Source organism: Schistocerca americana, chromosome 3 (genome assembly GCF_021461395.2).
Source record: "Schistocerca americana isolate TAMUIC-IGC-003095 chromosome 3, iqSchAmer2.1, whole genome shotgun sequence".
Lineage (NCBI taxonomy): Eukaryota > Metazoa > Arthropoda > Insecta > Orthoptera > Acrididae > Schistocerca > Schistocerca americana.
In genome coordinates, this window is record NC_060121.1 from 969,161,674 (window position 1) to 969,188,697 (window position 27,024).

The 27,024-nt window shown below is 42.9% G+C and overlaps 1 protein-coding gene across 2 annotated transcripts in view; it reads right to left on the reverse strand.

Moving 5' to 3' along the window:
• The window catches only part of LOC124605237 (rho guanine nucleotide exchange factor 10), a 527,940-nt gene that overhangs the window by 36,966 nt on the left and 463,950 nt on the right, over positions 1 to 27,024 (reverse strand). The gene's annotated exons all lie outside the window — the stretch shown is intronic.

A 27,024-nucleotide genomic window follows, 5' to 3' on the forward strand; every position in this document is an offset into this window, starting at 1 on the left:
CCACAAAGTAATACTTTGTTATTAATAAAAAAATCCCATAATGAATGACATTACATACAGAAATAGACAGGTTTCAAAGCTCAAAACAATGAGTTACAACATTCTGAAGAGCACCAGTAACACAATCCCAAGTACACTCGTCCACAATATATACAGGGCTATTACAAATGATTGAAGCGATTTCATAAATTCACTGTAGCTCCATTCATTGACATATGGTCACGACACACTACAGATACGTAGAAAAACTCAAAGGTTTGTTCGGCTGAAGCCGCACTTCAGGTTCCTGCCGCCAGAGCGCTCGAGAGCGCAGTGAGACAAAATGGCGACAGGAGCCGAGAAAGCGTTTGTCGTGCTTGAAATGCACTCACATCAGTCAGTCATAACAGTGCAACGACACTTCAGGACGGAGTTCAACAAAGATCCACCAACTGCTAACTCCATTCGGCGATGGTATGCGCTGTTTAAAGCTTGTGGATGCCTCTGTAACGGGAAATCAACGGGTCGGCCTGCAGTGAGCGAAGAAGCGGTTGAACGCGTGCGGGCAAGTTTCACGAGTAGCCCGCGGAAGTCGACGAATCACTAAAGGGGCACATATCGAACATTTGTGAATGCCTAAAAAAACTTTTTGAGTTTTTGTATGTGTGTGCAAAGCATTGAGAAAATATCTCAAATAATAAAGTTATTGTAGAGCTGTGAAATCGCTTCAATCATTTGTAATAACCCTGTATATTCACTTATAAAATTTGTTATTAACAATCCGAACGAATTCAAAAGTAATAGCAGTGTACATGGCTACAATACTAGGAGAAAGGATGATCTTCACTACTCAAGGTTGGCTCAGAAGGGAGTAAATTATGCTGCCACAAAAGTCTTTGGTCACTTACCAAATAGCACCAAAAGTCTGACAAATAGCCATATAGCATTTAAAAGCAAATTAAAAGAATTTCTTAATGGCAACTCCTACTCATTAGATGAATTTTTGGATATAGTAAGTGGGTAATTTCCCCAACCCCCACAAAAAATATACAAAAATAAAAATATTAAGTGTCGTGTAATATTTTGTGTAATGTAATACATTGTATAGACACCTTTTATTAACCTGACACGTTCTACATCATTACAAAGTGTCGTATTCATGATCTATGGAACAAGTACTAATCTAATCTAATTTCGACTTTGACTAAAATCCCTGGAACTTCAAGCCATCTAACCATGTATTTCACAATAATTTCCTGTGAACATATATCTTTGAGGGGCTTCCTGGAACACAGTGGATGTGTTTATCTCGTATCACTGACGAGCACTTGTTACTCAATTGACTAAATGTCGCCATAGTCTCCAGTGGCTGCGAGCGCGCGCGCGCGCGTGTGTGCGTGTGCGTGAACAGTTTTGGATATTCGACAGCAAAACGCGAGGTTTCAAGACTCTCTCTTCTGCATTGTTGTTACACACACACACACACACACACACAGCATTGCCTATAACTTTCCCATAACAACAATACAGGAGAGATACTATTGAAAGCTCGCGTTTTGTTGTCGAGTATCCAAAACTGAACGCAGCACGACGGCGGTCGAACACTTCAACTATCAGTGCTAGAACCGATATACTAGAGTTTCGCTGTTTTGGAAGTTGCCCGAGTACACTCGGATTTTAAGTTTTCTGTAACAGTAATAAATACGAGATAACTCGGGGTTTTACGTTAATGGGCTAGTAAACATGGGCTATAAAATCCTATGAACACTTCTTCATTTTTGATACTTTGAAATAAACCTCTTATACTGCAAGCTCTTTGCTATCTATGTTTTGGGAGGAGACAGTATGGACTAAAACAACAAATGATTCTCTCATTAACATGGGCTCTAAAAGACGTACCTTACGAGCTAGAGATGTGTTTCACAATAGCGAAGATGAACAAGGTGCTCATGCTCTTAACGTATGCACTTCAGAGTGCATGTTTACTGGACTTTTTTTGCTTCGATTTATCTTTCCTGTTACATCCCTCAATACTGACCATTCCTCCAGGACACCCGCATATGAGCACGGGCGTCCGCAGAAATTCTTACAAGAGACGAAAAACTCTGACATTGCCATTTTTTTGGGTTCGGTGAGTTACTAAACGTGTTTTGCCACAGGACCTAAAACTGACAAGACACACACAAACCTCATTGTACCTCAAAGAGTTGTTATTTAAATTAGTATTTTTTAAATAAATTATTCTGACATCTTAACGACAAACATAATCAATTGTACATGCAAAGTACATCTTTTACGTTAACAACATAAATATGAATGCCACCTTTTTGATTCAACCATATAAAATCTCCATACAATAAAATATAGAATTTCCAACGAGTTATGAAATGAAGCTTGAAAAAGTGTGCAAAATTATTCATTTATAACTCCGTAATGTGGTATGAAATAAAATTAACAAACCGAAGTCAGAACGACTGAGAAAAATCTGTTGAACGTCAACTAAAATAACCAACTTTAATACTACTGGAAATGGAGGAACAGGCTATAAACTTTGCGAAAAGGCTTATTAGATTTGATGTCATCCACAGCACTGCATTAGCTTACAAAACACACGTTATCACGTTCATTGATTTTATCTGACCACTTTCACGCTTTGTATTTTTTTCGTTATTCACTGGCAGGACTAAAACTGAACAAAACGTGTTTTCAAAACTACATTTTTCCTTGGTGACGTAAAGTTTAGTCTAAGGTCTATAACGCACTAGATGAACGCGAGAAATTTTCCAACACCATCCTCAAATTGGCCAGGAGAATCTACTTTTTAACAGCCTAGGTTAGAACCGATGCAGTCCTCGTCACAGTACTGTGCAATCAGACACACTGGGCAGCCAAATTCGGAGCTCTATGGCAGCATTTCGCACTGTGTTACACCCCACAGATTTCAAGTGGTTCCAACTCCTGGTGGGGATATGTTATCGATCTTGAAATTTTCCACTTTTTCCCTCTCTCTTTTAGAGCATAAAATGGGATTTCTGTTTCTTTTGAAGAAGGACGTTATTCCACTAGGCTACGTCTAAAATATTTTATTTGCACTACTAGTTTCCGACATTGCTAATTATCAAGTGCGTCAATAGTAACAGATATGATATATTATTATTGTTTCGTTTATGCATATTTGTGTTCAGCACGGTCGTCAACGGTCATAATCTAACATGTAAGGTGCATAACATGAAAGTGTTTTCGAGAACAATATCATTACTACATCCTACTGTAGATGCCACGAGAACACACAGTGCTCGAGACTAGTAGTGCAAAGAAAATACTTTGAACACAGTCGGGTGGGAAAACGTCCTCCTCCTCCTGATTGTTGATGCTATGGGGCTCATCCAGAAGAAAATTTGTTGTTTCGACTCAAGCGGCTGCACTCATGGATTAAGTACAGGCGGTTGCGTTCTTCAGAGTCTACTGCACCAGTTGTGTCGTGTGAAGCCGAACGCTAAATCTGCAAGTCACCACGGGTCGTATGTTGTCACGCAGTGTGGGGAAAGGGGGCGGTTTTGAGGGAGTTGAAGACTTAGACATGCAGAAAACTACCATGCTTATGTTGTATGGTATTAGCGCTCCAGGGAATTACATAAATGTCTTTCTGCAGTTCTAAGAGAACTGTACCAGCAAGAGACAGAGAAAAGATTGGTGATACTATTACAGCACTGTTCTGTAAAGGTTCGTATCCATTCTGACTGCAGAATAGCGCCGAAACTTCCAGCGCGCCAAGGAATTAGCACAATTTCTCGTGACTACCGTAAAGAGAATAATAATAAACACGAGAGGTAGTAATTACTTCCCGTCGCGCCAGGCAACGGTAATCTGCTGTTCAAATGAGTCACAGGCAATCACGGTTAGAAATTCGAGAGAATTCTGTAATGATTAAAGAGTTTTTAATGAGATTCCAAGAAAGGGCTGTGCCCGCTCTTGCGGACGCCTATGTGAATTAGTTACACATAAAAGCTGCAAATTTTAGGCATCTGTATCTGAGTATATAACCTGCTCCACTCCGTCTGCAGAAGGCCCAAAAGCGGTTGCTGTGTGATTTGAGTCCCACTTTGGGGTGAAGTATAGGTCTCAAATGTGCTGTTGCTGAGTTATCATCTAATGTGGCAAAAAATAATTTCTGAAATTGTCCTAGATACCGATGCGTCACAAAAATCTAAGAAACAAGTAAATACAACAAATGGTAAATTGTGATCGAACATTTGACGCTATGACCCTGTCGACATCTGATAGTTTGTGTAGTGTACATTATGAAATAATGCTTGTAAAGCGTGTGCGGCGATTGGAAGTGGAAGTTGAATGTACAGTGTCAGATTAACGTCTTACATTATTAAGTAACTCCTTTGCAAAATACTATTGTACCTTAGGGATAAACCGAATGAGGTAGAACTGTTTCAAACACATTGGCCTTGTACTGGGGAGGATGGAGGTTCTACGCTTCATCCGGCCACCCAGATTTAGGTTTTCCGTGGTTTACCTAAATTACTTAAGGTAAATGCTAGGATGTTTCCTTCTATGAGACCACGGCCGACTACGTGTCCCATCTTTGTCGCACATGATCTGTATGAAAATGGGTGTTTGTTTGAACTTGAGACTAATACAGTTCGAAAACAGAGCATTGTACGAAAAAAGGTTATCTGCGTGAAAAGTTAATATTAGTAAAGGGGTCATCCGTCTGTGCTACAACTGGCAGCCTTCTAACCATTCCTCCTCCGTGGGCGGAGTCAACTTTGCATTTTCAAATGGAAACCCCCGCCTCCCACTTTTATTGCATACTCGGATTCTAAGGCCAAAAAATACGTACTATTTACTAAAGCCACTGTTTTCTACTCGTGGTAGATGACGCTGTAATCGACAAATATCAAATGTGGCTGTTTCAGCAGTTAAGAAATGACGCATTAATCCCACATCCAATATATGTTGTAAATGTAAACCTTTGTGCTGTAAAGGTTGATATTTTTGTTAGTGTTGCAAATTTCATTATACAGTACAACATAGGTGGCCATCAAAATGTCTGGTTAGAAACTACATTTGCATGATCCAGGAACAACGATGTGGATGTTACAGTTTTCTGCTCCCACCGGGGTGCTTGACAGCGGTTAGTACCCTACTTCACACCACTGAGGTGCTTGATTTCGGTGAGTACTCACAGCAGGTGCGCCTGTCAGTATCAATTCATGACCTTTTACTTTCAAGTAATGGTTGTCATTTCTATTCTGGTGGTAGCCGCGTAGCGGCCTGCGATACAGTTGCGGCGGCTGGACGGAAACACACACCGAAACCAGTAACCCTGATGGCGGGGTTCGAGGACGGCCATAGTAATCAAACATTAGGATGGTTTCGGGAGTCATCACAATCAACCCCATAGCGAAAACTAAACTACGTTACCATACAAGTAGCTTACTTGCCAGAACTGTCACTGTCTAGCCACATTATTTGTACTTTACAATCACATTTGCAGCCCTAAACTAAATTTCGAGCACAAATATCAACCTTTAGAACACAAACGTTTCAATTTACATCGTGAATGAAATGTAGAATCAAATGTGTCGTTTCTTAATTACAAAAACAGGTAACCTGATATTTGTCGATTACAGTGCCACCCACCGCGAATGAAAAACAATGTCTGAGCGCGTGTTTTTTGGCGTAGAATCGGAATACACAATAAAAATGGTGGTTTTCATTTTAAAATACAAAGTTGACTCCATTCACGCATTAAGGGCGGTTAGGAAGTGGCCGGCTGTAGCACACACAGATGTTCCCTTTAACAATACTAACTTTTTCACATGGAACTTTTTTTCGTACGCTGCGTCACTTTCGAGATTTTAGTTGTCTCAAGTGAAGACAAACACCCTGTATATGACTTGTGTTACTTGTACCATAACACGTCCAAAATTCTTGTAAAAGTGATCTACAGATGAATACTACCACTACTACTAATGTACGTTATGAATACACAGGGCGTCCGACACATCCCCGTATATCTCTTGACTTTGTACAAATGGGGGGAATAAATAATTGTTTTATTGGTATCCCAGCTTTGTAACTGATTAAAAGCATTGCTGTCACTATTGTACGAAAGTGTTTTGATCGATTTTTGTGAATGAATTATCAGATAATGACGTGGAGCAGCTAGTTGCAGCCCGCCATCCTTTGTTGGCACAATTTCCAAATACCGCGGATCGCTCAACAGCGCTGTTTTTGAGGATGAATGTGCGATATATAACATTTCACATAGGAGAAACCAATATTTTCTGGTACAAGCAAAATCCCCATTATGTGCACAGGCTGGAAAAGACCAGGCCTCATGTTACAATATGAGCAGGGATGTCGTCACGGTACCTCTTGGGACATTTTTTTTATTGATACGTGAATGGAAATTCTTATTTCGACAAACGTGTGTAATTATCCGGATCGAAGACAAAGGAATCGTGGATCGTGTGTGCTTACATCATGGGGGGGGGGGGGGTTCCACATACTTACTTCATCAATGATTAATTTTGAGACCACTGGATTGAACACGCTTCAATATCATCTCCACATCTCCCCCTCCACCGGAACGGCCACAATGAAGCCCAGAACTTACCAAACCAGACAACTGATTATGGGGAACAATCAAAGCCCATGTGGGTCAGGTCGGTGCAAGACCAATGAAGAATTGTGGAAAAATGTTGCGGAAGCCTTTCGAAGATATTATACGATGTTAAGCTGTCATAAAGAAAAAACAAAGTATGCAGGTGAACTACTTAAATGTGAAGCGTATTCGGAAAGTAAGAGTCGTTTGGACATAAAAACAATATATAGGATAGCAATATTTTATTAGAAAAAGGTTATATGCCCGGTTTTAGTTTCTCATGCACGAACTTCACTTTTCCAGGTAAACGCTGTCCATTTCCAAACCTTTTTCGTAACTTAGCACTAATTACTTCCACTTCCCTCCATAGAAATTTTTCGCCTGGGAACTGAACCACATGATAACGGCGGTTTCGAGTTCCTCTCCATCTTCAAGTCAGTGTCCATCGTACCATTCTTTCAAGTGCAAGAGGCAGTTGGAGGTGCCGGATGCAAAGCTGTGACCATAGCGTAGCTGTTCGCGAAGTTCACAATGGGAAATGCTGAAATATTATCCTTGGTGCGGGCAGCGGGACGTGGAAGCTCTTTGTCCCTGCAGGCTATCCCAAGCAACCCGCGCCATCTACTTCGGATCGCACGTCTCAATTAGGTGATTGTTCGTAGAGCTAGCCAGACGTAATAGTTGAGCCATGTTATGAAATAAACCCAAAACAGCGCCCCTTTCCTCCCGGAAATCAGTGGCCAATTTTTTTCGATTCGAGTAAGGAGACTGAATTATAGGCTTTGACGAAGTTAATGGCGTCATTGCGTTCACTGCTCTCTTTTATTTTGAATTGGAGTAGGGTTTTCACGGTTGCTCCCCCTAATAACGTGAGAAAACAAATCGTCTCCATTTCGTGGATAGCGGTTCAGAACACTCGTCCGCTGGAACAGCTTTGTCCATTGGGTTGGTCGATAAGCATTTTAGTAGTCGCCGTGCACACAATTTGCGATATGCTAGTTTCTCCGTGGGAAATCGTGTAAATAGTAGTGCGACCGATACGACGAAATCCATCAGCCGTGCGCCAGTTGTCAATATTGTCGACCAGATCCTGGTGTGGTCTCCTTCACCATCTACATCTACATTTATACTTCGCAAGCTACCCAGCGGTGTGTGGCGGAGGGCACTTTACGTGCCACTGTCATTACCTCCCTTTCGTGTTCCAGTCGCGTATGGTTCGCGGGAAGAATGACAGCCGGAAATCCTCCGTGCGCGCTCGAATCTCTCTAATTTTACATTCGTGATCTCCTCGGGAGGTATAAGTAGGGGGAAGCAATGTATTCGATACCTCATCCAGAAACGCAACCTCTCGAAGCCTGGACAGCAAGCTACAACGCGATGCAGAGCGCCCCTCTTTCAAATTCTGCCACTTGAGTTTGCTAAACATCTGCGTAACGCTATCACGCTTACCAAATAATCCTGTGGCGATCCGCGCCGCTCTTCTTTGGATCTTCTCTATCTCCTCCGTCAACCCGACCTGGTACGGATCCCACCTTGATGAGCAATACTCAAGTATAGGTCGAAAGAGTGTTTTGTAAGCCACCTCCTTTGTTGACGGGCTACATTTTCTAAGGACTGTCCCAATCAATCTGAACCTGGTACCCGCCTTACCAACAATTAATTTTATATGCTCATTCCACTTCAAATCGTTCCGCACGCATACTTCCACATATTTTACAGAAGTAGCTGCTACCAGTGTTTGTTCCGCTATCATATAATCATACAATAAAGGATCCTTCTTTCTATGTATTCCGCTACGGTCGCAGGTTCGAATCCTGCCTCGGGCATGGATGTGTGTGATGTCCTTAGGTTAGTTAGGTTTAACTAGTTCTAAGTTCTAGGGGACTAATGACCTCAGAAGTTGAGTCCCATAGTGCTCAGAGCCATTTGAACCATTTTCTATGTATTCGCAATACATTACATTTGTCTATGTTAAGGGTCAGTTGCCACTCCCTGCACCAAGTGCCTATCCGCTGCAGATCTTCCTGCATATCACTGCAATTTTCTAATGCTGCAACGTCTCTGTATACTACAGCATCATCCGCGAAAAGCCGCACGGAACTTCCGACACTATCTACTAGGTCATTTACATATATATATATTGTGAAAAGCAATGGTCCCATAACACTCCCCTGTGGCACGCCAGAGGTTACTTTAACGTCAGTAGACGTCTCTCCATTGAGAACAACATGCTGTGTTCTGTTTGCTAAAAACTCTTCAATGGAGTCACACAGCTGGTCTGATATTCCGTAGGCTCTTACTTTGTTTATCAGGCGACAGTGCGGAATTGTATCGAACGCCTTCAGGAAGTCAAGGAAATTGGCATCTACCTGGGAGCCTGTATCTTAATATTTTCTGGGTCTCATGAACAAATAATGCGAGTTGGGTCTCACACGATCGCTGTTTCCGGAATCCATGTTGATTCCTACAGAGTAGTTTCTGGGTTTCCAGAAATGACATGATACGCGAGCAAAAAACATGTTCTAAAACTCTACAACAGATCGATGTCAGAGATATAGGCCTATAGTTTTGCGTAACTGCTCGACGACCCTTCTTTAAAACTGGAAGTATCTGTGCTCTTTTTCAATCATTTGGAACCTTCCGTTCCTCTACAGACTTGCGGTACACGGCCCATACTGGTAGGCCCACAAACTAGGCACTATTTTTATGAATATGAGCAGGTGTAGGTCCTTTGCACACAAAAGTCGAGAAACAGCAGCAGTTTTCGAAACCACTGATGTGTGGTTTTACTCACTACTGAAAACAACAGCTTCTGTGACTTTTCAAAACTCGCACGCAACTGCAATGACGAACGGCGGTGGACTCTTACCGACTATAGTGGATACTCGTCTGTAGTCGGACACAATACAAAACCAGCTTCGCTGCTACTTTTCAATAAATAAATGAATGAATAATGTAAAAAAATAGCGCTGCACTGGCAGACAGGGAAGCAAGACACCTGGAGCAGTGAAGTGGTAGTTGTCGGGGATGAATTATGCAAAGAAGCGAGGAAGCCGGACAAGTGCGCCCGTGTTTACGTAAGACGCAGTGAGGTGCGGCGGCGGTGCCTGGACTTGGGAACCAGGCGGCGTCGACGCGGCGTGTTTCGACATCTGACTGGATACTCTTTCCTCGCGCAAGACGCGCCTAAGCAGCTCCAAGGCGAGGAGCATCCTCCAGTAAGAGGGATACGACAACCTGCTTGCCGATGTAACGACTGCTATCTACAGCGGATCTCGTGTTGATTCCATACTTCTAGATTTCCACAAGGCTTACGACACCGTTCCTCAACCGGTTTCTAATCAGATTGATTGCCTATGGAGTAGTTCTAGCTGCGCGATTTCAATGGTGATTTCCGATCAGGTGACTTTTTTCTGTAACATATACAACGAGGTGGGGTTGCCGGATCGAATCCGTCCGGCGGTTTAACGACGAGGACCGGTGTGCCGGCCAGCCTGGATGTGGTTTTTAGGCGGTTTTCCACATCCCCTAGGTGATTACTGGGCTGGTCCCCACGTCCCGCCTCAGCTACACGGCTCGCAGACATCTGAACACTTTTGCACTACTCCATGGATTACACCAGTCGCAGACAGTTGGGGTACACTTCTTCCGTCCCGGGGGGTACGGGGTGGCGGTAGGAAGGGCATCCGGCCACCCCTTAAACTAACATTGCCACATCCAATTAACCGTGCCCACCCTGCGTATCGGCGGGAAAAAACGCACAAGCAAAAGAAGAAAGAAGATACAACGAGGTGGGGTCCCTGCGATTCCTACGTTTAAACTGAGATTTAAGGCCTAAATCATTCGAAAATTTGACTCTGTAGCAAGTCAATTCTGAAAAAATCTAAATTCCAAGGTTTAAACTTGCACATAAAAACTGCATTCGACGAGTGCCAAAAGGAAGTCTGCAATATTGACATTCAATGCTGGGACCTACATTCTCTTTACCATCGCTCAGAACACATTTAACTTTCACTAACACTTTGTTGGAGAAATAGGAAGGTGCACATAAAGAGACCTTTGGAGAGAAGAGAACCACTTGTATGAATATCAAGAGCTCAGATGGCAACCCAGTTCTAAGCAAAGAAGGGAAGGCAGAAAGGTGGAAGGAGTATATAGAGGGTTTATACAAGGGCGATGTACTTGAGGACAATATTATGGAAATGGAAGAGGATGTAGATGAAGATGAAATGGGAGATATGATACTGCGTGAAGAGTTTGACAGAGCACTGAAAGACCTGAGTCGAAACAAGGCCCCGGGAGTAGACAACATTCCATTAGAACTACTGATGGCCTTGGGAGAGCCAGTCATGACAAAACTCTACCATCTGGTGAGCAAGATGTATGACACAGGTGAAATACCCACAGACTCCAAGAAGAATATAATAATTCCAATCCCAAAGAAAGCAGGTGTTGACAGATGTGAAAATTACCGAACTATCAGTTTAATAAGTCACAGCTGTAAAATACTAACGCGAATTCTTTACAGACGAATGGAAAAACTGGTAGAAGCGGACCTCGGGGAAGATCAGTTTGGATTCCGTAGAAATGTTGGAACACGCGAGGCAATACTAACCTTACGACTTATCTTAGAAGAAAGATTAAGAAAAGGCAAACCTACGTTTCTAGCATTTGTAGACTTAGAGAAAGCTTTTGACAACGTTAACTGGAATACTCTCTTTCAAATTCTGAAGTTGACAGGGGTAAAATACAGGGAGCGAAAGGCTATTTACAATTTGTACAGAAACCAGATGGCAGTTATAAGAGTCGAGGGGCGTGAAAGGGAAGCAGTGGTTGGGAAGGGAGTGAGACAGGGTTGTAGCCTGTCCCCGATGTTATTCAATCTGTATATTGAGCAAGCAGTAAAGGAAACAAAAGAATAATTCGGAGTAGGTATTAAAATTCATGGAGAAGAAGTAAAAACTTTGAGGTTCGCCGATGACATTGTAATTCTGTCAGAGACAGCAAAGGACTTGGAAGAGCAGTTGAACGGAATGGACAGTGTCTTGAAAGGAGGATATAAGATGAACATCAACAAAAGCAAAACGAGGATAATGGAATGTAGTCAAATTAAGTCGGGTGATGCTGAGGGCATTAGATTAGGAAATGAGACACTTAAAGTAGTAAAGGAGTTTTGCTATTTAGGGAGTAAAATAACTGACTATGGTCGAAGTAGAGAGGATATGAAATGTAGACCGGCAATGGCAAGGAAATCGTTTCTGAAGAAGAGAAATTTGTTAACATCGAGTATAGATTTAAGTGTTACGAAGTCGTTTCTGAAAGTATTTGTATGGAGTGTAGCCATGTATGGAAGTGAAACGTGGACGATAAATAGTTTGGACAAGAAGAGAATAGAAGCTTTCGAAATGTGGTGCTACAGAAGAATGCTGAAGATTAGATGGGTAGATCACGTAACTAATGAGGAGGTATTGAATAGGATTGGGGAGAAGAGAAGTTTGTGGCACAACTTGACTAGAAGAAGGGATCGGTTGGTAGGACATGTTTTGAGGCATCAAGGGATCACAAATTTAGCATTGGAGGGCAGCGTGGAGGGTAAAAATCGTAGAGGGAGACCAAGAGATCAATACACTAAGCAGATTCAAAAGGATGTAGGTTGCAGTAGGTACTGGGAGATGAAGAAGCTTGCACAGGATAGAGTAGCATGGAGAGCTGCATCAAACCAGTCTCAGGACTGAAGATCACAACAACAACATAACATTGTCTCGAAGTTCTCTTTTTGAATCATCATGTTGTTTGATAGCAGAATTGTGGTGACTGGCTATTGCCAAATCGTTACCTTTTCCCATCTATTTGCTGACCTCTATCTATGGCATCTTCATTCATCCACTGACTAACAGTTTCTTTAAACTTAGGGTCGTTAAAACTGATATATTTCTGCGAACACATTTTCTCAATGAAGAAAACAGGTACGTAGTTCACGAGGAGCTGTCTAGAAAAGCACAGTGCATGTGAATAACAAAGACGGCAATAATGAAATCTACAGTTAAATATTGTTGTCTTTGCGAGTTTAGGAAGCTACGGGCGCAAGCATTCCGCCAGAGCTGTCCTCGGATAGTGAGTTCGTAAATTTTCGTGCGGTCTGGGAGACCAAACCAAGTTAGTTAACGTTTAAACGATTTAGGAGACTGTTTGGAGATGATGCTGTCCTTTACCGTCTAATAAAGCCACCAGAGGATCAAAAACAATTGCAAAGTGATTGACAAGATATCTGTATGGCGCAAAAAGTGCCAGCTGACCAGAAAAAACAGGTGAGTACTAAAAAAAATTCCGTTAAATTTCAGCTACACGATAACTCACGCAAATTTAAAGGATCTGCAGTTAACTGAATACTAGTGCTAAGCTTACTTTCACCCCGCAGTGATTGGGGAAAATCGTGGAAATTAAAAAATCCGAAAGTTAGATTGCAGCCTCGTGCACTTAGAGGCGGATTGTTCACGGACCATCTGTCTTATTACCGGTCACGCGTGGAAGTGTCACAGGAGTTCCGTGAAGTCCGATCTTCGACAGTAATCCATGAAACCAATTAAGCAAGGAAACAGTTTTATTAAATTGACTTCTTACTGTTTATGAATGGATTAAAACGTGAAAAATCGTGCAATTTCGTTTAATTTTAGAGACTATAACGGTTCAGAGATGAATTGTAGCGTCGCTGGATGAGATAGGGAAAGAGAAATATAATCCTGGCTGGAGTTCTAGCTATGAAAATTGTGTTCCGAAAGAGCAATCTGGCATTCCTCTGGTGGAAAGTCAGCCATCAACCCTGGGAATGACACAGAGGAGTTCTGGGGGTGGCTATTATGACTGCAGAAGAACATGAAATTAGAGTACTCGAAAAGTATGTATTCTGGGGGTAGCTGCTATAACTACAGAAGAACATGAAATAGAAGTACTCGGAAAGTATGTAATGTATATAGTAAATCCATTTGCACCTATCATTCTAAGACCTCTGTATGTCTTGTTCCGAACACCATGAATAGAATTTATCTGGATATTTATTTTTATAAACCGATCAAAGACAATGTCATTTTAGTTGAAATTGTGACTTCTTTTTAAAATTTTCCTAGTTTTTTGCAGAGTGAGGAAAACTTGGTTTACATTTTGATAATTTTTAATAAGCACTACTAGGGGCAACACATGGAACACTTTTTTTTTTCAAAATTCAATGCCTTATTTTTCAGATGAAAAATAGGCATACATAGGTACGCCATGCGACCTCTGTCGTGTTAACTAAATACTTGTAATTACAAACACCTGAACTCGAATCACCACATACGAAATGGTATGGGGCAAGCGAACCAAAGACTGCATTTTACAGACATAATACTTAGAAGATGCAACAAATCTACTGAAGTGACTGCCTTCAGCACTAGAAATCTACTCAAGTCTTTGCCTTTAGCCCTCTTGCCGCCCTATTCAAGAGTTCTGCTGCAGGGTAGGGGATCCTTACCAGGTGAGACTGACGGAAAGTATCGGAAAGTTCAAAGAAGAGAAGGTCGTTTTGTGTTAGCATGGAATAGTGGGGAGGGAGGGAGGGAGAGAGAGAGTGTGTGTTATTCGGATGTATGCCAAGCGAGTTGGGGCTGTAATCATTAAAACAAACGCGTTTTTAACTGCGGCGATATCTTTACACGGAATTTCAATTAGACCACGGTAATAAAACAGAGATAGCAAGATACGTTTTGGTGTTCTACCCCCCCCCCCCCCCCCCCCCCCCGCTCTGCTCTTCAGGAGTGGAACAGCCGAGAAACAGCATTAACGCACGTAAGTCTGAACTCCAGAGTAATCGTGCAGATGTAGACGAACAAGCGTTACATCATCGTACTGTTATTTCAAGGTGGTGTCAAACTTCGTTCTCTGTAAAAACTAACCATTGTTGCTTCAGTACCTCGGAGGGGAAACAACAGTACTTGCTTCGTCTCTTAATTCTCGACTTTGTTTATGTAAAAAAAATCCCCAGTTTCACCATGGTTCCGAAGACTGTGCCTAGTAAAGTACAATGGTGTTCAAATCAACCTTTTGGGTTGATGAAAGTCATACGTACGAGCACGCAGTTACTTTTGTTTATGATCATGGGTAGAGCTTGTGGAAGGTAATAGTTTAAAGTAAGAAATTTGGCGCCTCATGAAAACAATACCGAAATCTCCTCTCCAAGATTTACACGATATATTCGCCAAATTTAAAGTGCATCTCATCTTAGTTACAAGCAGATGAAACGTGATATCTATAAATTAGACGAAAATGCAGATATCTATAACTAGCACTCAAACATTTTTAAAATTAGTCAGTCATTGCCAGCAAGCACCCACATTTTAGGGATCATATGAAACAACACACACAAGCGCACGAGCACGCGTGTTTATTGGGTTAGGTTTAATAGAATATGGTATTTTGAAAGTAATAAATAAGTCGTCAACAAGAAATTCACGCAGCAAATGCGTTCGGAATGACCATCTTAGAAAAAGCCTGTAACTCCGTATACCTAGCATGCTACATGGAAATCTGAGCTACATGTTAATGGTGCCTTTAGTTTAATGAGAGCAGTATTGACATTTTCAATTAAAATAAATGGGAGATGTTACAGGCTTCCAGTTTCAGGGAAAATACTGCTCTTCATATCCCAGAAAAGTCTATGTTTCTATTCCTAGGTATAATTTGCCTAAGGGCATCGATGATATCGGAGCAACGACAGAAACATGAAAGTAGAATCTTACCGGTGAGTAAGTGCGGGTGATACAGGAAAAGGTTCAAATGATATGGCGAGTAATAATACTCGCTGTGAAATCGTGTGGCCTGCGGAGTGTAAACAGAGAGGGCTACCCACATCTTGCACGCCAGACAGTTGCCGTAAACAGCACTATAATAGTCGGCAATGAGCACAGTATAATGAGGAAGAGAGAGACAAACGCAATGGTGGGCGAAACGCGTGGAGGAGGAACAGGCAATCGACTAGAAGGGAACGTGGGACGTGAGATAGCAGCGGCAGGAAATAAGAGGTTATAGTGAAAGGGAAACGATAAAGGAACAAGTGGAGAAGCGAGGAGGAGGTCGAAACAAAGACGCGCCTTCTTCTCTTCTTGGGTGTACACTGTCGATGCACTGGAAACGGAGAAATGACAAACAAACGGTGAAGAAATCGCCAGCCGACTCGGGAACAGAAGCGATGTTTGCCATGTCCATTTGGGATGATTTCGAAAACCTATGAAAAAGTGCCGCTATGGTTTAAGACGGTTAACGATCGTATTTACAGCAGGACGCCCACCATTGCATTGGTCTCTCTTTCTCATGATACTGCACTCATTGCCGACTATTATAGGGCTGTCTACGGCAACTGTCTGGGGTACAAGATGTGGGTAGCCCTCTCTGTTCAAAACTGAGGCAATTGTCAATACCTGCGATTTTTCGCAACATTACCCCTTTCTTAGTTAAATCATTTATGAGTTATGACAAAAAATTATTGTCCTGGAAATTCCGAGCCACCATATTCTGGCACAGCGACAGCGACACATAGCTATGATCAATCGCAACATAGATGACGCACCTAATAGGTTCAAAATGGGTCAAATGGCTCTGAGCACTATGGGACTTAACTTCTCAGGTCATCAGCCCCTAGAACTTAGAACTACTTAAACCTAACTAACCTAAGGACATCACACACATCCATGCCCGAGGCAGGATTCGAACCTGCGACCGTAGCGGTCGTGCGGTACCAGACTGTAGAGCCTAGAACCGTTCGGCCACTCCGGCCGGCACACCTAATAGGAACAACAATATGCTTCCGCCACATGACTTACAGGTAGAGACATCCATTAATAGATAGATAGAAGACGCTGATACCAGGACTACTTTCTTCATCTGCCAAATGCACTGCGGTAACAGAAGTCATGGGATAACTCCTAACATCGTGTCGGACCTCCTTTCGCCTTTTGTAGCACAACAACCTGACGTGACATGGACACAACAAGTAGACATATTAAGCCTTGCCGCCTTTATAGTCGTCTATAATTCCCCGATGTTATTCAATCTGTATACTGAGCAAGCAGTAAAGGAAAAATTCGGAGTAGGAATTAAAATCCGTGGAGAAGAAATAAAAACTTTGAAGTTCGCCGATGACATATTAACTGTGTCAGACAGCAAAGGACTTGAAAGAGCAGTTGAACGGAATGGATAGTGTCTTGAAAGAAGGATATAAGATGAACATCAACAAAAGCAAAACGAGGATAATGGAATGTAGTCCAATTAAGTCGGGTGATGCTGAGGGAATTAGATTAGGCAATGAGACACTTAAAGTAGTAAAGGAGTTTTGCTATTTGGGGAGCAAAATAACTGATGATGGTCGAAGTAGAGAGGATATAAAATGTAGACTGGCAATGGCAAGGAAAGCGTTTCTGAAAAAGAGAAATTTGTTAACATCGAGTATAGATTTAAGTGTCAGGATGTCATTTCTGAGAGTATTTGTATGGAGTGTAGCCATGTATGGAAGTGAAACATGGACGATAAATAGTTTAGACACGATGAGAATAAAAGTTTTCGAAATGTGGTGCTACAGAAGAAAGCTGAAGATTATATGGGTATATCACATAACTAACGAGGAGGTATTGAATAGAATTGGGGAGAAGAGGAGTTTGTGGCACAACTTGACAAGTAGAAGGGATCGGTTGGTAGGGAATGTTCTGAGGCATCAGTGGATCACAAATTTAGCATTGGAGGGCAGTGTGGAGGGTACAAATCGTAGAGGGAGACCAAGAGATGAATACACTAACCAGATTCATAAGGATGTAGGTTGCAGTAAGTACTGGGAGATGAAGAAGCTTGCACAGGATAGAGTAGCATGGAGAGCTGCATCAAACCAGTCTCAGGACTGAAGACCACAACAACAAGAAACAATAATTGCGAAAGTGTTGTGGATGCAGAATTTTGCGTACGAACTGACCTCTCGACTACGTCCCATGTTGGGCGACTGCCTGGCCAAATCATTCGCTAGAATTGTCCAGAAAGTTTTTCAAACCAATCACGAACAACTGCGGCCCCAGTCGGGAACAATTGTGGCTCGGTGACATAGTGCATTGTCATCCATAAAAATTCCATCGTTGTTTGGTAACATGAAGTCCATCAACGGCTGCAAAATGGTCTCCCGAGTAGCCGAAAATAAACACTTCCAGTCAATAACCCGTTCAGTTGGGCCAGGGGACCCAGTCCCTTCCATGTGGACATATCCCACGCCATTTCGGAGCCGCCACCAGTTCGCATAGTGTCTTGTTGACAACTTGGGTGCATGGCTTCATGGGCTCTGCACCACAGTTGAACCCTACCATCAGCTCTTACCAGCTGAAATAAGGGACTTATCTGACCACGCCAAGGTCTCCCAGTCGTCTGGTGTCCAACCGATATGGTCACGAGCCCACGAGAGGCTACGATGCGCTGTTAGCAAAGGCACTCGAGTCGGTCGTTTGCTGCCACAGTCCATTAACACCAAATTTCGCCGCACTGTCCCGATGGATACGTTCGTCGGATGTTCCACACTGACTTCTGCGGTTATTTCACGTAGTGTAGCTTGTCTGTTAGCAATGCCAACGCCACGCAAACGCCATTGCTCACGCTCGTAAAGTGACGGCCGTCGGCCACTGCCTTGAGAGAAGTAATACTTGAAGTTTGGTGTTCTCGGCACACTCTTTACATTGTGGATCTCGGAATTTCCCATGCGTCTAATTCCGCGATCAATGTCCGTTAATTCCGGTCGTGCGGCCATAATCACGGCGGAAACCGCTGCACATGAACCATCTGAGTACAAATGACAGCTCCGCCAATGCACTGTATAGTGTCCCTTTCCATATGTTTGACATGAACAATCTAAATGACAAAAGAACTATACATGCGTAATGTTGTGTGAACTTTAATGCCTAATTGTCATACGGACAAAGTGACGAAATAACTTTTAAAGACAATTTATCGATTCAGATAACAGAAAGAAAGACATTATTATCCGAGATATAAGATCATATGTGTAAACTAAAGAACTGAACACTATAACCTTTATTATACAGGGTGTTACAAAAAGGTGCGGCCAAACTTTCAGGAAACATTCCTCACACACAAAGAAAGAAAATATGTTATGTGGACATGTGTCCGGAAATGCTTAATTTCCATGTTAGAGCTCATTTTATTACTTCTCTTCAAATCAAATTAATCATGGAATGGAAACACGCAGCAACAGAACGTACTAGCTTGACTTCAAACACCTTGTTACAGGAAATGTTCATATGTCCTCCGTTAGCGAGAATACATTGATCCACCCTACGTCGCACGGAATCCCTGATGCGCTGATGCAGCCCTGGAGAATGGCGTATTGTACCACAGCCGTCCACAATACGAGCATGAAGAGTCTGTACATTTGGTACCGGGGTTGCGTAGACAAGAGCTTTCAAATGCCCCCATAAATGAAAGTCAAGAGGGTTGAGGTCAGGAGAGCGTGGAGGCCATGGAATTGGTCCGCCTCTACCAATCCATCGGTCACCGAATCTGTTGTTGAGAAGCGTAAGAACACTTCGACTGAAATGTGCAGGAGCTCCATCGTGCATGAACCACATGTTGTGTCGTACTTGTAAAGGCACATGTTCTAGCAGCACAGGTAGAGTATCCCGTATGAAATCATGATAACGTGCTCCATTGAGCGTAGGTGGAAGAACATGGGGCCCAATCGAGACATCACCAACAATGCCTGCCCAAACGTTCACAGGAAATCTGTGTTCATGACGTGATTGCACAATTGCGTGCGGATTCTCGTCAACCCACACATGTTGATTGTGAAAATTTACAATTTGATCACGTTGGAATGAAGCCTCATCCCTAAAGAGAACATTTGCACTGAAATGAGGATTGACACACTGTTGGATGAACCATTCGCAGAAGTGTACCCGTGGAGGCCAATCAGCTGCTGATAGTGCCTGCACACGCTGTACATGGTATGGAAACAACTGGGTCTCCGGTAGCACTCTCCATACAGTGACGTGGTCAACGTTACCTTGTACAGCAGCAACTTCTCTGACGCTGACATTATGGTTATTGTCAACTGCACGAAGAATTGCCTCGTCCATTGCAGGTGTTCTCGTCGTTCTAGGTCTTCCCCAGTCACGAGTCATAGGCTGGAATGTTCCGTGCTCTCTAAGACGCCGATCAATTGCTTCGAACGTCTTCCTGTCGGGACACCTTCGTTCTGGAAATCTGTCTCGATACAAATGTACCGCGCCATGGCTATTGCCCCGTGCTAATCCATACATCAAATGGGCATCTGCCAACTCCGCACTTGTAAACATTGCACTGACTGCAAAACCACGTTCGTGATGAACACTAACCTGTTGATGCTACGTACTGATGTGCTTGATGCTAGTACTGTAGAGCAATGAGTCGCATGTCAACACAAGCACTGAAGTCAACATTACCTTCCTTCAATTGGGCCAACTGGCGGTGAATCGAGGAAGCACAGTACATACTGACGAAACTAAAATGAGCTCTAACATGGAAATTAAGCGTTTCCGGACACATGTCCACATAACATCTTTTCTTTATTTGTGTGTGAGGAATGTTTCTTGAAAGTTTGGCCGTACCTTTTTGTAACACACTATATAATAAAAGGACTGGAAGACAATGAACTTAGTCGTCTCCTGATGTTTTCTTGTGTCTTAGCTATTGTTTGAGTGCACAAGGTACGATTGTATTGCGACAGCTTTTGTCTTGCTCTCGTTCAATTACTAGAACATAATAGATGTGTTAAAAATTAAGAAAATATAATAAGCTAATCTGGAGTGCAGAGTAATTATTAAAGGAACCCACGCTCATTTGTTATAACGCAAGAGTTTGTGTAGCATTTTTTGCAGGTGCTGCGGGGCTAGCTGCGATCATCTTTGACTGAGAAAGTTGGCCGCCATTACGCGGCGCATTTAAACTTTTTATTTCCACAGGAAATATTACGAAGCCGGAGCAGAAGAACTCATTTAAAAATACCATCAAAATTAATTAGCATCAAATCACAAGATTTATTTTATCATAAAGTGACTATTTTCAGTGATACAATTTATTATAGGTCAGGTGCCTCTTAGCATAAATTTTATTACGCTAACGCATCTGATATTATTTATAGGGAGCCTGGCGCTCGTTTTCTATCAGAATTTGAAGTTTAATTTGCAACCTGAAAATATAATATTGCTTATTTGTATTTGTCTCTTACAAGGTTTTATGAAAGATAGCTTTACGAAATTTAACTTCACGAACTCAATAGAATCCTCATATAACTTATAGCAGAAAAAGACATTACAACTGCCCTTTTATATCTTGTGTACGCGATGCTACTGCCACGTTTATATCTTTTGTCACCACAGTGTACACAGGAACACGTTATGAATGATCGTTGACAGAAGTCAAAGGAATTTATCCTATCAGATTAGTTATCGTTGACAGAGTTAGGTTACACTTATGTTCAGAACTTTTACTTCAGTGCCACGCCTTATCGTCACAATAAAAGATGAGTATTTATTACGTACATTCGGTTAATAAATGATTGTTAATTGTTTCTCATTGTGTTGCCAACGTTGTTTTTGTTGGACTTATACTTTTGTCTTGCGACAAGACAATTGAGCGTGCAAGCACGCCACCTGAACTCATTTCTGTGGTAGGCGGTTCACTTCTGGTGAATACAACACTCTTGGAAGGCTGAAGTTGAATTGTTTCTCACACGAAACTGGAAATCCTGATTTTCAAACACGTGCAATCCGCCAACCGAGTTTTTGTCCCACGTGACTTTTTTAAAAGACAGCCCACAGCCATTTCCAGACAACTGACCGCTAGTCTCGTATCCTGTATCTCGGACACCAGTAAGTTTCAGCTGGTTGTGTTCACCCTCAGTACAGAACGCTTGGCTATACTTAGAGAGTAGCGGCTGAGCTTTGCTCTGCAATTAGGGGGTCCGCCGTATGCAGCGTCCTCCATCAGGCGAGTGTTAACGCAATTGGAGGCGGCCTAACCATTTAAAGAGGCCACATCCGCCCATCCAAAGAGCCCACGCTCGCAGGCCCTCTCTCCAGCGCAGCAACGCCGGCCATCGCCGCTTCCAATAACCGGCGCCGAGTATAGCTTACGTGGCAATGACGCGTACCGCTACCGCTCGTAACATAAGCCGTCCAAACACAACATTAGCGCCCCCCCCCCCCCCCCTTCAGAGACATTCGTCGCTTTGCAACGCTGTAGAACTGGTAACAGGGCATCCCGTCATCTTCCACGACTGACGTGTCATGACCGGCTGGAGAGGTGTGCATGCGCCAGTCGGTTTGTATGGAACAAACGCAATAAGATGGGTGACCCGCAGACGTGACAATGTCAGAAAGGAGCTACCGTGTTTCGATGTGCCCGTGACCACATCGCGAGCGAAGTTCTCTCATCGGACTGTCCAAAGTGTCTCCAAGGAATGGAGTACCACTCGCAGCCATGCAGGACAGCGTGGGAACATTGGTGCTAATAAGATCCTAATCGGCGGGGGTCTGTCGCAGAACAAGTGACAGGAATTATTTCTGTCAGTAAATGCAGATCCATCTGAATCAGTTTACGGGCGAACACTGTATGCAGTGGACATTTGGAGATGGGTACGTCGCGAAATGAAGGGTGTAGTTCAGGCCGGACGTGGCTCATTTATATTTTCGGGGTGTTTTTGTACTATGGCATGGGTCCGCCCATTCACGTTAACCTGAACACGAAATAGGATGTTCGTTTCCATATTCTCACAAGGGAACCTCCCCATCGCAACCCCCTCAGATTTAGTTATAAGTTGGCACAGGGATAGGCCTTGAAAAACTGAACACAGATCAATCGAGAAAACAGGAAGAAGTTGTGTGGAACTATGAAAAAAATAAGCAAAATATACAAACTGAGTAGTCCATACGCAAGGTAGGCAACATCTAGGAAAGGGTCAGCTTACGAGCGGTCTATGGTTCAAATCTTCTCTCGAGTGAAAAGTTTCATTTTTTATTTTCAGACGATTATTAAAGTTCAGGCACTCACACATAATGAACTTCGCTCTCCAAAATTCCAGGACATGTTTAGATTTGCTTGGACATATGCAGGATTTGACGGTCTACACACGGAAACATTTTAAAACGTTAAAAACATATGTTTTGACAGAGCACAGGGAAAACTGTGCGACTGTGAAACTGTTGCATTCATTTGTTGCAGTTTATGTGACAAACTCTTATGTTTTCATCACTTTTTTGGGAGTGATTATCACATCCACAAGAAAACCTAAATCGGGCAAGGTAGAAGAATCTTTTTACCCATTCGCCAATTGTGCAAGTTAGGTGGGTCGACACCATATTCCTGTCCCGTGAAGCACATGCCGTCACCAGTGTCGTATAGAATATATCAGACGTGTTTTCCTGTGGAGGAATCGGTTGACCTATGACCTTGCGATCAAATGTTTTCGGTTCCTATTGGAGAGGCACGTCCTTTCGTCTACTAGTCGCACGGTTTTGCGGTGCGGTCGCAAAACACAGACACTAAAGTTATTACAGTGAACAGAGACGTCAATGAATGAACGGACAGATCGTAACTTTGCAAAAATAAAGAAAGTAAAATTTTCACTCGAGGGATGACTCGAACCAAGGACCTCTCATTCCGCATTTGCTAACTCTAACCACGGGACCACGGAGCTCCTCAACTCAAGTTCTCCTTGATGTTGCATATGTTGCACATGGACTAGTCAGTTTGTATATTTTGTTCATTTTTTCCTAGTTCCACACAACTTCTCCCTGTTTTCTCGATTGATCTGTGTTCAGTTTTTCAAGGCCTATCCACTGCGTCAATTTATAACTAAATCTGAGGGGGGTGCGATGGGGAGGTTCCCTTGTCAGTAATCCTTTCTTCCACATCTTCATGACGAGTATGATATGCACACACTGTCATCTTGAATGACAACAGATATGTTCATAGACCCGTATCCCCGTATTCCTGGTTTTACAAGTATTCCGGCACTTTATTGCACCTCGATTTGTCGACAAAGAAAACCGGTCTTACTCCCCCTGAAAATGTGTGCGGCTGTTTGGAACGGGACATGAAACTTAGTAACGAACATCCTCGCAGTGTGGCATCTCTATGGGATAGAACATTCCGTGAGTGGCTTCAAATGGATTATGGCATACCTGAAAAAGCTTGTTGACTTTCTTCCTTGTCGTATTTAGTCCTTTATCAAGGCTAGAGGCGGTCTTACCCGGTCTTAGCGTTATGTCTCCCAGTGGTGACTGTATTTTTGCCCAGTGTGATTAAGCACTGTGAAACCTGTGTGCATTTCAATCCATCGCTATTACTTATACCTGTCACGGTTACTGCACATTTCCGAGAACACACATCGCCACCGCAAATAACAGCCACCACCAACACCACCACCACCTTTCGGATCACATCGTCTCTGTGTTTCCCTCTGCCACATTACTCAGGTATAAATTCTGCTATTTGCTGGCATACTCTTTCAGAAGTTGGGAAACTGTACATAATAGTGTTAATGGTAGAGAAGAACGCATACAAAGTTGAACTGACAAGTATTTTCTGATAACGAAATCTGTTATCCTAGAGACGACCAACGCATCAACAAAAGTGAAGACGTTTCCCGTATTCGTTTAGAGTTAATACTGACACTTTTTCCAAAACGATGGATCAAATGGGAGACCGAAGACACTAACATTTTTGCGTAACACATTTCTTTCATGTATCCAAGGCAGGTATTAATGAAACATGGAAGCGAAAGAAGTAAGATATAGTGTTCCACATCCAGTCGACAACGAGGTCGTTAGTGACGCAACACAAACTCGGACTGAGGAAGGAAATCTGTCGTACCCTTTTCAAAGGACATGTGTCTTAAACGGTACCGTCGTCCTCCCAAATGCGAGTCCAAACTACATGGGGCGGAGAAAAATATGGAAACACCAAAACAATACACACTGCCATGCCTAATACGGTGTAGGAAAACCGTTGGCATTCAAAACACATTGCAACAGTCACAGAATGCATAAATATAGGTCCTGTATGATTTTCAAAGGAATCTTATTCCATTATTCCCGCAAAATAGTAGTAAATTTAGGTATCGATGATGGAGAGCGATCACGCACCGTTCTCTTCAAAGTAGGTTACAAAAGCTCAATAATATTGAGATCTGATGACTGTGGTGCCCAGGCAAGATGAGACAATTCATCCTCGTACTCACAAAACCAGTTCTGGACGACGGGAGCTGTACGAACAGGGGTCCTGTGGTCTTGGAACACAGCATCAACTTTGGGGAACAAATTTGTACCACTGGATGAATCTGATCAGCCAAAATCCTTGCCAATAACGCCACTTGCAGAGTAACCATTGGGCCCATGTAATACCACGATATGGATGCCCAAATAATCACCGAACATCCGTCCTGTTTCACTCTCGGGGCATAAGCTCGGCCAGAAGCTGGAAATCGTGTGAAACAAGACTCTCATCCGACCTAATGAAATCACTGGATTGCTCCATAGTCCATGTTTCATGGCTCCGGTTGGTTGGCTGGTTTAAAAAAATGGAGGAGGGGGGATCAAACTGCTACGTTACCGGTCCCTCATGGCTCCGGCACCACGTTTTCCTTTCACGGGCATTTGCATCATTAATGAGTGGTTTTGGAATACCAGCTCGCCCCTCAATTCCCAGCTTGTCGAACTCCCTACGTGTTGTTTTGAATGCTGACAGGGTTCGCAAGTGCGTTGTCGAGTTCTGCAGTGATTTTTGCAGTTGTCGTCGTCTTATTTTTCGTCTCAATGCTCTTAAATGTCCATCTGCAACGATCACGTGTGACTTAGCGTTGAGATTTAACAGATGACGGTTTTTTCGCTTTCCCCGTATACGGAATACGTCTTCGATACGGTGCCTCTTGATACACCGAACACTACCGCTACGTTTGCTCCGGAAGCACCCACACACGTGCAAAAACAATTTGTCCGTGTCAGAATGCACTGAGCTCCGACATGATGCACTCAGAACTACAAGAGTACTCTTCCGACCACGACTGACTCTTGCGATGTTTTGAGGGCATTTAACGGATGCCGTTCGTGGTCAAATACAACTGCGCCCTCTGCAAGCATGCATTTCTCGCGATGTTTCCATATTTGTGTCCAACCCCTGCACCTCGATCGGTGAATATGGAAGAACAAAGACATACAGTTATAGCGAAGAATATCGGTTCACTGTTGTGGTCAATACGTTTCTATCTTCACAACTGCCTGAGGGACGGTTGTCGGACCGCATGAAGGATAGAAAAGAAACAAGTTGAGTGTTTAATGTCCCACTGACGATGAAGTTACCAGCGACACAGCACAAACTCTGACAGGGGAAGAAAACTGACTGTGCCCTTTCAAAAGAACCATACCAGTGTCCGTCGTAAGCGATTTAGGGCAACCAAGAAAAAATAAATACAGAAAGCCGGACTAGGATTGGAAATGCCACGCCGGCCGTGGTGGCCATGCGGTTCTAGGCGCTTCAGTCCGGAGCCGCGCGACTGCTACGGTCGCAGGTTCGAATCCTGCCTCGGGCATGGATGTTTGATGTCCTTAGGTTAGTTAGGTTTAAGTAGTTCCAAGTTCTAGGGGACTGATGACCTCAGATGGTAAGTCCCATAGGGCTCAGAGCCATTTGAACCATTTTCTTGAAATGCCACTCTCTCAAATACACGTCCAGTGTCTTAACACTGCGCCACCTCGCTCGTTGAGGGTTTGGACATGAAATTTGGAAAAGGAAATATGACGACATTTAGAAAGACCTTGGGTGCTTCAACTTTACGACAGTAATTTATAACGAAACATTACACATTCTGCGGAGAAAAAAGTATAAGAATATTACAAATGCATAGGAATAGGATCAGTTCGCTTTAAGGTTGTTATTCTAGCTTCGAATATCTGTGGTTGGTCATTGTCAGCTGTTAATTTATACAGGGACGTTCCGATGAACTAATGCTGCAAAATGGAAAAAAATGACTAAAACACTGGAGAGAGCACAAGCTCCCAATAGCTGATGACAGCAGAAGGAATTCAGCCGTTTCGTCCAATCAAAGGAACGATCACGGCCTTCGCCTTGAGCTATATACAGGAGAGTCGCGAAAGAGCTAAATCTGAATATCCAGATGGAGGTGTGAACCACGTATCAACCGAATACACCTTTAGCGTGTTAACCATAGTGCCACGTCGTTTGGAAAGATTTGAGTTTGAATGCAGGCTTACAGCAGAATTTAATATGTGCATTTGCTCCACGTCGAACTGAGATCAGTCACAGATTCGTGAGTTATCAGCACATATTTTGACGGTTATTCTTCGATT